At 38.4% G+C, this 10,022-nt stretch overlaps 1 long non-coding RNA gene across 1 annotated transcript in view; it reads right to left on the minus strand.

The window, feature by feature from the left end:
- Window positions 1-9,542, minus strand: part of LOC107563068 (uncharacterized) — a 10,951-nt gene extending 1,409 nt beyond the window's left edge. The window contains exons 1-3 of the long non-coding RNA XR_001606072.1: window positions 9,431-9,542; window positions 2,564-2,698; window positions 2,345-2,429 (exon numbers count right to left, since the gene is read on the minus strand). This is a non-coding gene — a long non-coding RNA (uncharacterized lncRNA). The remainder of the gene's footprint in view (window positions 1-2,344; window positions 2,430-2,563; window positions 2,699-9,430) is intronic.
- Between the last annotated feature and the right edge of the window lie 480 nt (window positions 9,543-10,022).

Consider the following 10,022-nt stretch of genomic DNA (forward strand, 5'->3'; position numbering starts at 1 on the left):
CCTAGAGAGCCGCAGTCCTGCAGAGTTCAGCTCCAACCCTAATCAAACACACCTGAACAAGCTAATCAATGTCTTCAGGATTACTAAGGCTATAGGCAGGTGAGGTTTTTTTTTTCAGGGTTGGAGCTGAACTCTGCAGGACTGCGGCTCTCTAGGACCGAACTTGCCTACCCCTGATCTAAAGCAACTACAAGCATACTATCTACAGGAACAATCGGCTCGGTCACTGTTAGGGAAACAGTGCAGCTCTCCAATTCATGAGTTTCCCTACCAGAGTTTAAAGGGGTCATATGATGCTGCTAAAAATAACATTATTTGGTGTAATGAAATGTCTATGTGGTTTAAAGTAAAAAAAAACTTTTTTCCACATACTGTACATTATTGTTTCTCCTCTATGCCCCGCCTTTTTGAAACGCGTCGATTTTTACAAAGCTCATCGGTCTGAAAAGCGAGGTGTGCTGTGATTGGCCAGCTATCCAGTGCGTTGTGATTGGCCGAATACCTCAAGCGTGCGACGGAAATGTTACGCCCCTCACCATACTGTGATGCCGTGTCCCGGCCGGAGTGATGATTCAAAAACATGAAAACCCATTACAAACGAGGCATTTGTTGCATCCAGTGGGGACATACTTACTGATTACAATGACTTGTACTGTCTTTTTACGTGTTGCGTTGCATCGCGCCGTGTAAACATAAAACCCTGTCTGGATTTGTGATTGGAGAAATGACAAACTACAAACGCTACTCTACACTGCCCAAAACTCGAATTTGAATCATCAGTGGCAAATCCTTTATATGAAAACTTACTTACAGACTGTGAGTCAGAACTGCCGGCATTGTAGTCAACTCTCCCAGGATCAGTAAACAGTCCTCCATAAAATGTGCTGCACACATCTGGATATTTGGGTTAAACTGTTCTGGAACAGTGTTGTAAATACAACTGAACCACTGATTTGTAGTCGTGTCCTCTTTTGGAATACCAAACAAAGTAGTTTCGCTTTCACAACGAAAAACACGGCGGCCTAGCGTGTGCGGAAGCTGCGCCTTAGCGTGAGCTGAGGCCGGGCTAGAGTGAGCAGAGGCGGCGGGGTCGAGAACGGCGTGCCCGGGCTGAACTCCGCTTCGTCCACAGTGAAAGCTGATCCGGCAATCCACAGCACTAAGTTGATGTATTCCCTCAGTGACCAGCACAGATCAGCTCTAGGCATGACGAAACGGATATTGTCCTCTTTTGGAAGACCAAACAAAGTACTTTTGCTTTCACAACGAAGCACACAGCGTCTTCAGGACATGGCGGAAAGCGGCAACAATACTACAGCGAGAATAAAAGTTACGCATTCTTTCTTTGCGTGAACATTTGGGCAGCGTTATGCAAATCTTCCCACATAGTGAGGTAGATACGTGGGGCCGTGTTAGAACGAGCCGTTTTAGGTAGGCGTGGTTGACTCTTAACTTTTATAAAGAATATCTCTTTGGATTTGAGACTTTAGTCTTTGCAACTTTACAGATCTTCTTTATGCACCAAGAGCTTGTAACACTCCAAAGAGAAAGGAAAAATTGAAATCGCATCATATGACCCCTTTAATAAAAATATCTTAAATTGTGTTCCGAAGATGAACGAAGGTCTTATGGGTTTCGAACAACACGAGGGTGAGTAATTAATGACAGAATTTTCATTTTTGGGTGAACTAACCCTTTAAGCGGAGACACGGAAGAAAAGAATGGTTGAATAAAGTTGTTATTTTTGTTCTCTTTGTGCACAAAAAGTATTCCCATAGCTTCATAAAATTATGATTGAACCACTAATGTCACATGGACTATTTTTTCGATGTCCTTACTACCTTTAATAGGCCTTGAACATCTCAGTTGCATTGCTGTCTATGCAGGGTCAGAAAGCTCTCGGGTTTCATTAAAAAAAAATCTAAATTTGTGTTACAAAGTTGAATGAAGGTCTTACGGGTTTGGAACAAAATTAAGAGAATTAATGACAGAATTGTAATTTTTGGGTGAAAATTTCCATTTAAGAAATACACTACCATTCAAAAGTTTGGGTTTGGTAAGATTGAGGTTTTTGAAAGAAGTTTTTATGCTCAACGAGGCTTCATTTATTTGATTAAAAATAGAGTAAAAACAGTAATATTGTGAAAGATTAGTACCATTTTAAATAACGTTTTTTCTATTTTAACATATTTTTGAAAAGTTTATTTATTTATTTCAAATTATATGAGCCATATTTGATAAATGGTAGAAAAAAAAAATTTCCATTCAGTTTTACTTTTGAACCCTGTTTTATCTGAATTTGATACAAATAATTCCAATCACTGCAACAGATCCAGATACATACCTGTATAGAGATAGCTTAACTGCACACCCCTATTTTCTGATAAAGGCAAGGTCGCAATCCAACACAGCTGAGTTTACAGATGTCCCTGTAAAATAAATAAAAAGGACTTCTTGAGGTGACTTCTGGAGAAATCTGGAGGTTTTCTTTATGGGAGCAGTATGATATCTTAGTAACCGGGTACAGTCTGGGGAGAGGAGGTGCTGCCCGCAGGTTGTTTACGTGAGTTCCTGATTCAGGGGGGATTCGGTGTGCTGCACCCTTGTTGGGCATGAAGCTCTCAGTAGGGAACAGCCTGAGGTTGAGGGTAGTAAACATGGCTATCCCAGCAGACATTACAGGCGCTTCAGCAGCCACCTGACAATGGCAATGGATAACAATGGTGTTATTGAGAGACTCTCAACATGTAAAACATATATAAAACATACAGTGAGAACAACTGTTTTCCTATAAAGATCACTGTTCTGTATATGTGGCAGGGGAAATATTAGGGGTGTGAACTGATGTCATTATCTGTTGCAATTATTAAACTGAGTTCTGAATAAACCGGATGTGGGCTTCAACAGAGTGTATGGCAGCACTTACTGAAAAGTCCATTTTAGATGTAGCAATACATTTTATATATATGACATTCATAAAATGAAAGTTTATGAAATATTTCATAAAATTATGTATTCTAAGTTTCAACTATTATGTAAAAAAGCTTTTCAAAGAAAAAGCAAGTGAGATACAGATACTGCATATATATAGTGGACCATTTTATCTTTAATGCTTTAATGTTACTCTTGACTACTTCGGATTTCTAAGCTCCACAAAATGAAGGAGATGGAAGTGTCATCTGATTTTAGATGGCACTTTATATTAGCTAGAGACTCACAATTGCTTTTTAATTTTAGATGCATTTATTAAAATTCTGCTTCATCCTTGTTCTTGTTGGATAATCAGTCATATACTGTATATGTGACACACAACACCCCTGGAGGGAAAAGGGGAATTTTCTCAGGATAAACAAAGCACCAGGGGACCTTAATGCTGTAATCCAATGCAAAGCACTTTCAACTAAAGAATCAGATCTTGCCAAACACTTTGCACAGAACCAGACAGTACGAATAATAAAAAAAGAAAGAATCTGTTCCAGAATGTTCCCAGACAACCTTTCTCCAGCAGAAGACGAGATGTTCCACTGTAACAAACTCCTTGTGGTTGGCCAGGCTACAGAAGTCCATTGTACCAGCACTGTGGCCAAAGATCTACTATCTGCCACCTGCAAAACCCATATCGAGGCAACATGGTCAAAAACGTAACTTTTCATTTTGTGCCATTTCATCCCGAGATGGTTGCCTAAAGGGATGATAAACATTACACCAAATGTAGTATATTCCCTTTGTGATTTAATGCTCTTTCCTCAGTCCATCAGTGTTAAAATTCCCTGAAAACAACCTTTGTGCTTGATTCCCACACATGATATAAATAATGTATCTGTGCTTACTTTAGGTAACAGTATGAACATGCCACTTAACAGGGAATGTAGCACTCACAGAAAACTAAAAGGAAGGTCAAAAAACAAAGAAAACAAAAGTGCAACTTACTATAATGGGTCCTGAGGTCTAGCCTCGGTGGATTACATCATACCATTGTTGTTATGAGTGGGACACACATGATCACCATTCGTTTCCAAAAGGATGTGTGTCCGAGCCAAAACACAGTCTTGTTCCATATGCATCCTGTTGGATCCATGTGTCCTTCATATTATCTCTCATTCACTTTGTTCCCCAGCCACTGAATGTCGATCATTTTGCATTCAAGGTTCAATCCATACACTATTAGCTGTAAGCAGAGAGATGGTTCTCATATCCTGCTTGGACTCTGTTGAAGGAGCGAGAGGGTTGGGGGAATTATTTAGTATATGTGAATTTAGAATGGTGAACAATGGCAAGTTTTTTGGCTTGTAATGAAAGCAAAATCTCAAGATCCAGAAGTTACTCTTGAGAATCCACATGGAATTAAAGGATTATTAGGGGTTCTGTAAATTAAACTCAATCAACTGAATTTGCGACCATGTTGAATAAAACAAACGTATTTCCACTTGCCCGCATTCTCTTTTTTTAAAAAAAGAAGAAAAAAAAAGAAAAAGAAACCGCAAAAATATCCACATACAGTGAGGCACTCAAGTAAACAGGGCTTATCCATAAATGTAAAACAAATAAATAAATAAAATGATTTAAACAACTTAACAAATAAGCATAGAAGAAGAAATGTAATTATTTGATTAAAAAATGGCCCCATTTACTTCCATTGTAAGTGTGTCATAGTAACCAGTGTGGTAATTGTAATGAAAGAAAGAAAGAAAGAAATGTTAATCTAAATAAAGCTGGAATAGAATAAAATATAAATATTAGATGAAAAACTTAAAAAATACACCTTAAAAAAAGAAAGAAAAAAAAAGAAATGTTGCCTGGGCAACTAACCAACAATAAAATAAGTTTAAGTACTTAAACTAAAACTGAAATAAATAAAAAAAAATAAACCAATTAAACATTTTTTTTATCAAAACCAAATAAAAATATAAAAAAAACTAATACATATTACAGAAGCATATAAAATTACAAAAACAGAAAATATGAAAAGGCAATTCAAAAAAAGTATAAATACTATATTAGTATATAATAATACTAAGCATATAATATAGTATATATATATATATATATATAATTATTATATATAGTATATAATAGACTAATAGTTAACCCAAAAATTATAATTCTGTCAGAATTTCTTCTCATTTCAAACACAAAAGATGATATTTTCACAATATCTTTTCATTCTTAGGAAAACTATCCCTTTAATGTGGTGATAGAAAGGTAGAAAATTGAAAGAGGACAAGAAAGGACACAAATGAAGAGAGAATCCCTATAAGGAACATGATGAAAGGCAGAAAAGAGGACGCACCAGAGGACAGCAGGGCAGACGTGGTAGAGGGCATCAGTCTCCTTTACTGCGTATGTTGAATAAAACAAACGTATTTCCACTTGCCCGCATTCTCTTTTAAAAAAAAAAGAAGAAAAAAAAGAAAAAGAAACCGCAAAAATATCCACATACAGTGAGGCACTCAAGTAAACAGGGCTTATCCATAAATGTAAAACAAATAAATAAATAAAATGATTTAAACAGCTTAACAAATAAGCATAGAAGAAGAAATTTAATTATTTGATTAAAAAATGGCCCCATTTACTTCCATTGTAAGTGTGTCATAGTAACCAGTGTGGTAATTGTAATGAAAGAAAGAAAGAAAGAAAGAAATGTTCATCTAAATAAAGCTGGAATAGAATAAAATATAAATATTAGATGAAAAACTTAAAAAATACACCTTAAAAAAAGAAAGAAAAAAAAAGAAATGTTGCCTGGGCAACTAACCAACAATAAAATAAGTTTAAGTACTTAAACTAAAACTGAAATAAATAAAAACAATTAAACCAATTAAACATTTTTTTTATCAAAACCAAATAAAAATATTAAAAAACTAATACATATTACAGAAGCATATAAAATTACAAAAACAGAAAATATGAAAAGGCAATTCAAAAAAAGTATAAATACTATATTAGTATATAATAATACTAAGCATATAATATAGTATATATATATATATATATATAATTATTATATATAGTATATAATAGACTAATAGTTAACCCAAAAATTATAATTCTGTCAGAATTTCTTCTCATTTCAAACACAAAAGATGATATTTTCACAATATCTTTTCATTCTTAGGAAAACTATCCCTTTAATGTGGTGATAGAAAGGTAGAAAAGTGAAAGAGGACAAGAAAGGACACAAATGAAGAGAGAATCCCTATAAGGAACATGATGAAAGGCAGAAAAGAGGACGCACCAGAGGACAGCAGGGCAGACGTGGTAGAGGGCATCAGTCTCCTTTACTGCGCGATCACATTACGGCATACACAGGATGAGTAGCCCTTCAGGTGAGCGTGGTTGTCAACAGAGACAAACTGCAGCTCTTGGGACTGCCCCAGATCTGACAAATTATCCCCCAATATCAGTCACCTCATTTGATTCTACGAGGCAGCCTGCGCCCTGCTCAGGGTCACACCAAGCAACAACCACAAGCTGTTCATCTCCAGGTGTCCATTAATGATGTTCTCCTTGATGCCACTCTCAAGCACTATACAGTGAAGTGCAATGCCTCACCCTGCTAATTACGAGCGAGAGGACAGGAAGTGTGAAATTCACTAATGCTCCGCTAAATTTCAAACAGTAAACTGCTGACTCTTTATTTGTTGTCGAGGCGGCTCATTTCGCTCGAGAACTGGTGTTGACTTAATGCAAATGCAGCTGGAAAGTACGTGTAGGAACGTCTTTGAAGTCCAGGGCTGTAGGGATGGTTGACAAGGACAAGACGATGGAGGCGGAGTGAGGGGGAAACTGCTGAAAAGCTCCACCCCTATTAGCATATCAGACTCATTAGCATCCCACAGGCAAAGACCCCTGGGACAGAATGAAACCATCTTACTGTGAAATCTTATCCTCCCCAATCTAAGCGCACTCGCCATATCCTTCCCTTCAGCTGCGCAAAGTAGGACGACCTGTAGCACGTTTCAGAGCAAAGCTCCCGGAGTTTCGCATGAGTAACTGCCCTCTCTCCATTAAGCTGTTAAGCCACACAGTCAATTATCCTGGCTCAGGGAGGAGGCGGCGGTTCATCCAGAGCCAGAGAAAACGATATGCTTTGGTGGACCAGCAATAAGAGGGGAGGGTGCCGTGAAACGGTGTACTCAAGCCAAGCGATTTCTCATGAGGAGAAGGTAAGGCAATTAGATGCTTCATTGCCTCAGGTGTTACATAAAATCTAAGGAGGCCATAATAGGGACATTTTGAACTGTTATCACTTGGTTGTCAGATTTACAGTTCCCCTTGCAGGTCTACCCTTTAAAAACCTGGGTCTGGCCACTTGCTAAGACATTAAGGGAACTACACCGCTCTAAATTTCTGTTATTCCATGGAACATAAAAACAAATATTTTGAAGAATGTTCATATTGCTCTTGTTCAGGGCGGTCAAGCTCCAAAAATACTATAAAATGCTCCATGGAACTTGTGTTATTATCCTTAACAAAAAAAATAAAAATAATAATAATAATAATAATGTTTAAAAATAACTAACTGGGATACCAAAACTTACTAAAATAAAAGTGTCCACAAATAAATTTTCTTGTTTTTATAGTAAATTACATTGCTTGACACCTTTAGTAAATATGAAAATGGCACTAGACTGCAGTGAAAAATCTAACTGTTTTTATATAGTTTTAAAATAATACCATTTTTATGATACAAGCTGACTTTGGCAGCTCTAATGTACTAAAACCTTAAAGCCACACACACACACACACACACACACACACAAGAAATTTGAATATACACAAAAACTAAAACAATAATATCCCTGCCTGTGAGCTATAATTCAAGTCATTTTTAACTATACAACACTTTTGCAAGAGAAACATACCAAATAATCATTATTCACTGAAAATCTTGCCACTTTCACATATTCAGACTTGACATGTGGCATTTTTTCAAAACATGTAAGAGCCAATGAGCATTTGGCATCACTGCCATCCCATCTGAATATATGCCAATTTTTTTGCTATCGTGTGGCTTCAGAAGACTTTGAATACATTCTAGGTTATAAGTTGCATAGGGTGCTTATTTGAGCACTGTGAACATTTTAATGAAAATACTGAAATTCTGTCACTCTAATAAACTTACACTTTAAGACGACATTTACTTCACACAAGGTGTGTTTAGCGCTCAACTATGTGTGACAAATGGCGCTTTTCCACAGCATGGCACGGCACGGTACGGCTCGGTACGGTTCACTTTTGGGGGGTTTTCCACTGGGTACAGTACCTGGTACTTTTTTTAGTACCACTTCGGTTGGGGTTCCAAGTGAACCGTACCGTTACCAAAACGTGAGTGTAAACTCTGATCACGGATTGGCCGGAGAGAATAGTTACTACCTGCGTCACTGAACTTGCAACACAAACACAAAAGAACCGCTAGATTTAAATCAGCACAGCCAGCGAAGGATCGAACGCAACTGTTTTGAACGAGCACACCTTTTTTTAACAACCAAAAAGTTTTGTTGACTGTTGCGGAAGAACAGACGTTCCTCTCGTTGATAGCAGAGGAGCGGATCCAGCGAGAGCTTGATGGGGCGATGCGGAATGAATACCCTCCGAAGCGGAATGATTTTTTTAGGACTCGTGGTAGTAGAGGCGGCGCAACTATAACGACATGTGAATAATCCCGCCCACTCTAAAGCGGTACTGAACTGCAGTGGAAACGCAAACCGTGCCGTGCCGAGCCGAGCCGTACCACGCAGTGGAAAAGCGCCAAAAGAGACAACCAAATCTTAAAGGCTCTAATTCAACCCTTTCCCTGCTACACAACCTGTGATGCACATCTGGACCGGAAGATCTCGTTTTTATGATTATTTAACCACAGACGGAAGCTGTCCATCTCAGCGGCGAGGACTCAGAGCACAAAGCCACAAATGGCCTTCTTTTTTTACCATGTGGCGACTGTGAAAAACACCAATCACATCTGAAACATTTCCATTTTCCCTTTCTTCTGCAGACATTGTGCCACTCAAAGCTGCCGTTCCCCTGGGCTATAACCAGCAGCTACTGGTCCCATTCTTACAAAACACTACTTCTTCACCCCATACCATTAGCATATGCCATCCACATGGCTGGCAGGGAACAAAAAACGCACTGTAGTCGACTCATGCTTTTGTTTGAAGCCGCTTCAAAAGGAATGAGTGAGGATTTAGAGCACAATGTGGAAGCAACCCATTTAACAAGCTTCCCCTTGAGAATAGAAAAGAGGGGGAAATCGCTGTAGACCGAAAATCTTCTAACCCCTGCGCGAGAAAAGAGACGTTCAGTGTAAATAGATTTACTTGAGTGCGCCGGCTCATGATTACGTGAGTGTGTATGCTTTGGAAATACGGGGTAGCGTGCAAACAGCCTGTGAAAAGAAAGTTATTTTCCATTTCTCAAATAACTGTACCTCAGATTTTGCTGTAATCTGCAAATCCCACTTAGTCGAATAGGAAAAGTGGTTGTGGGTTCTTAAAAGGCATCAATGTTTTCCCAGGATGTCACAGATAGTCAGCCTGGAGCAGAACTGTAGAGCAATCAAGAAAGATTTGAGAGATTAAACATGAACCTAAAGAAGGAGGAAAAAACGTAATCAAGAGTGAAAGAGCCATTAAATCGTAACCTTTTTAGCACATAACTACATTGCTGATGTATAATAATGAGAGGAGCTAAAGGTGGGCGTTTAAATGAGTGAGCGCTGTCTAAATCAATAGGGTCTCTTGTTAATCAATAGGTCTTCAGAAGCAGAAACGCTGTGAAGATGAGATCACAGATCACAGTCGCAAACAGTTGCATCCCTGTGTGGATAGAAGCTGCTTGAAGTCAAATTCTGGACATGACCCCGCAGAGGTCCGTACACCAGGGGCTTATGTCACGTGTTAACGTCAGCTTAGCTTACGATAAGATCATCTTAGGCTACGAGTTCCTCAGTATAACTACAACTACATGTGACTCACAGCTTCACGCCAAGCAAAGGGCAGCCGTGCACATGTTTCGAAGGG

Source organism: Sinocyclocheilus grahami, unplaced genomic scaffold (genome assembly GCF_001515645.1).
Source record: "Sinocyclocheilus grahami isolate Dianchi unplaced genomic scaffold, SAMN03320097.WGS_v1.1 scaffold856.1, whole genome shotgun sequence".
NCBI lineage: Eukaryota > Metazoa > Chordata > Actinopteri > Cypriniformes > Cyprinidae > Sinocyclocheilus > Sinocyclocheilus grahami.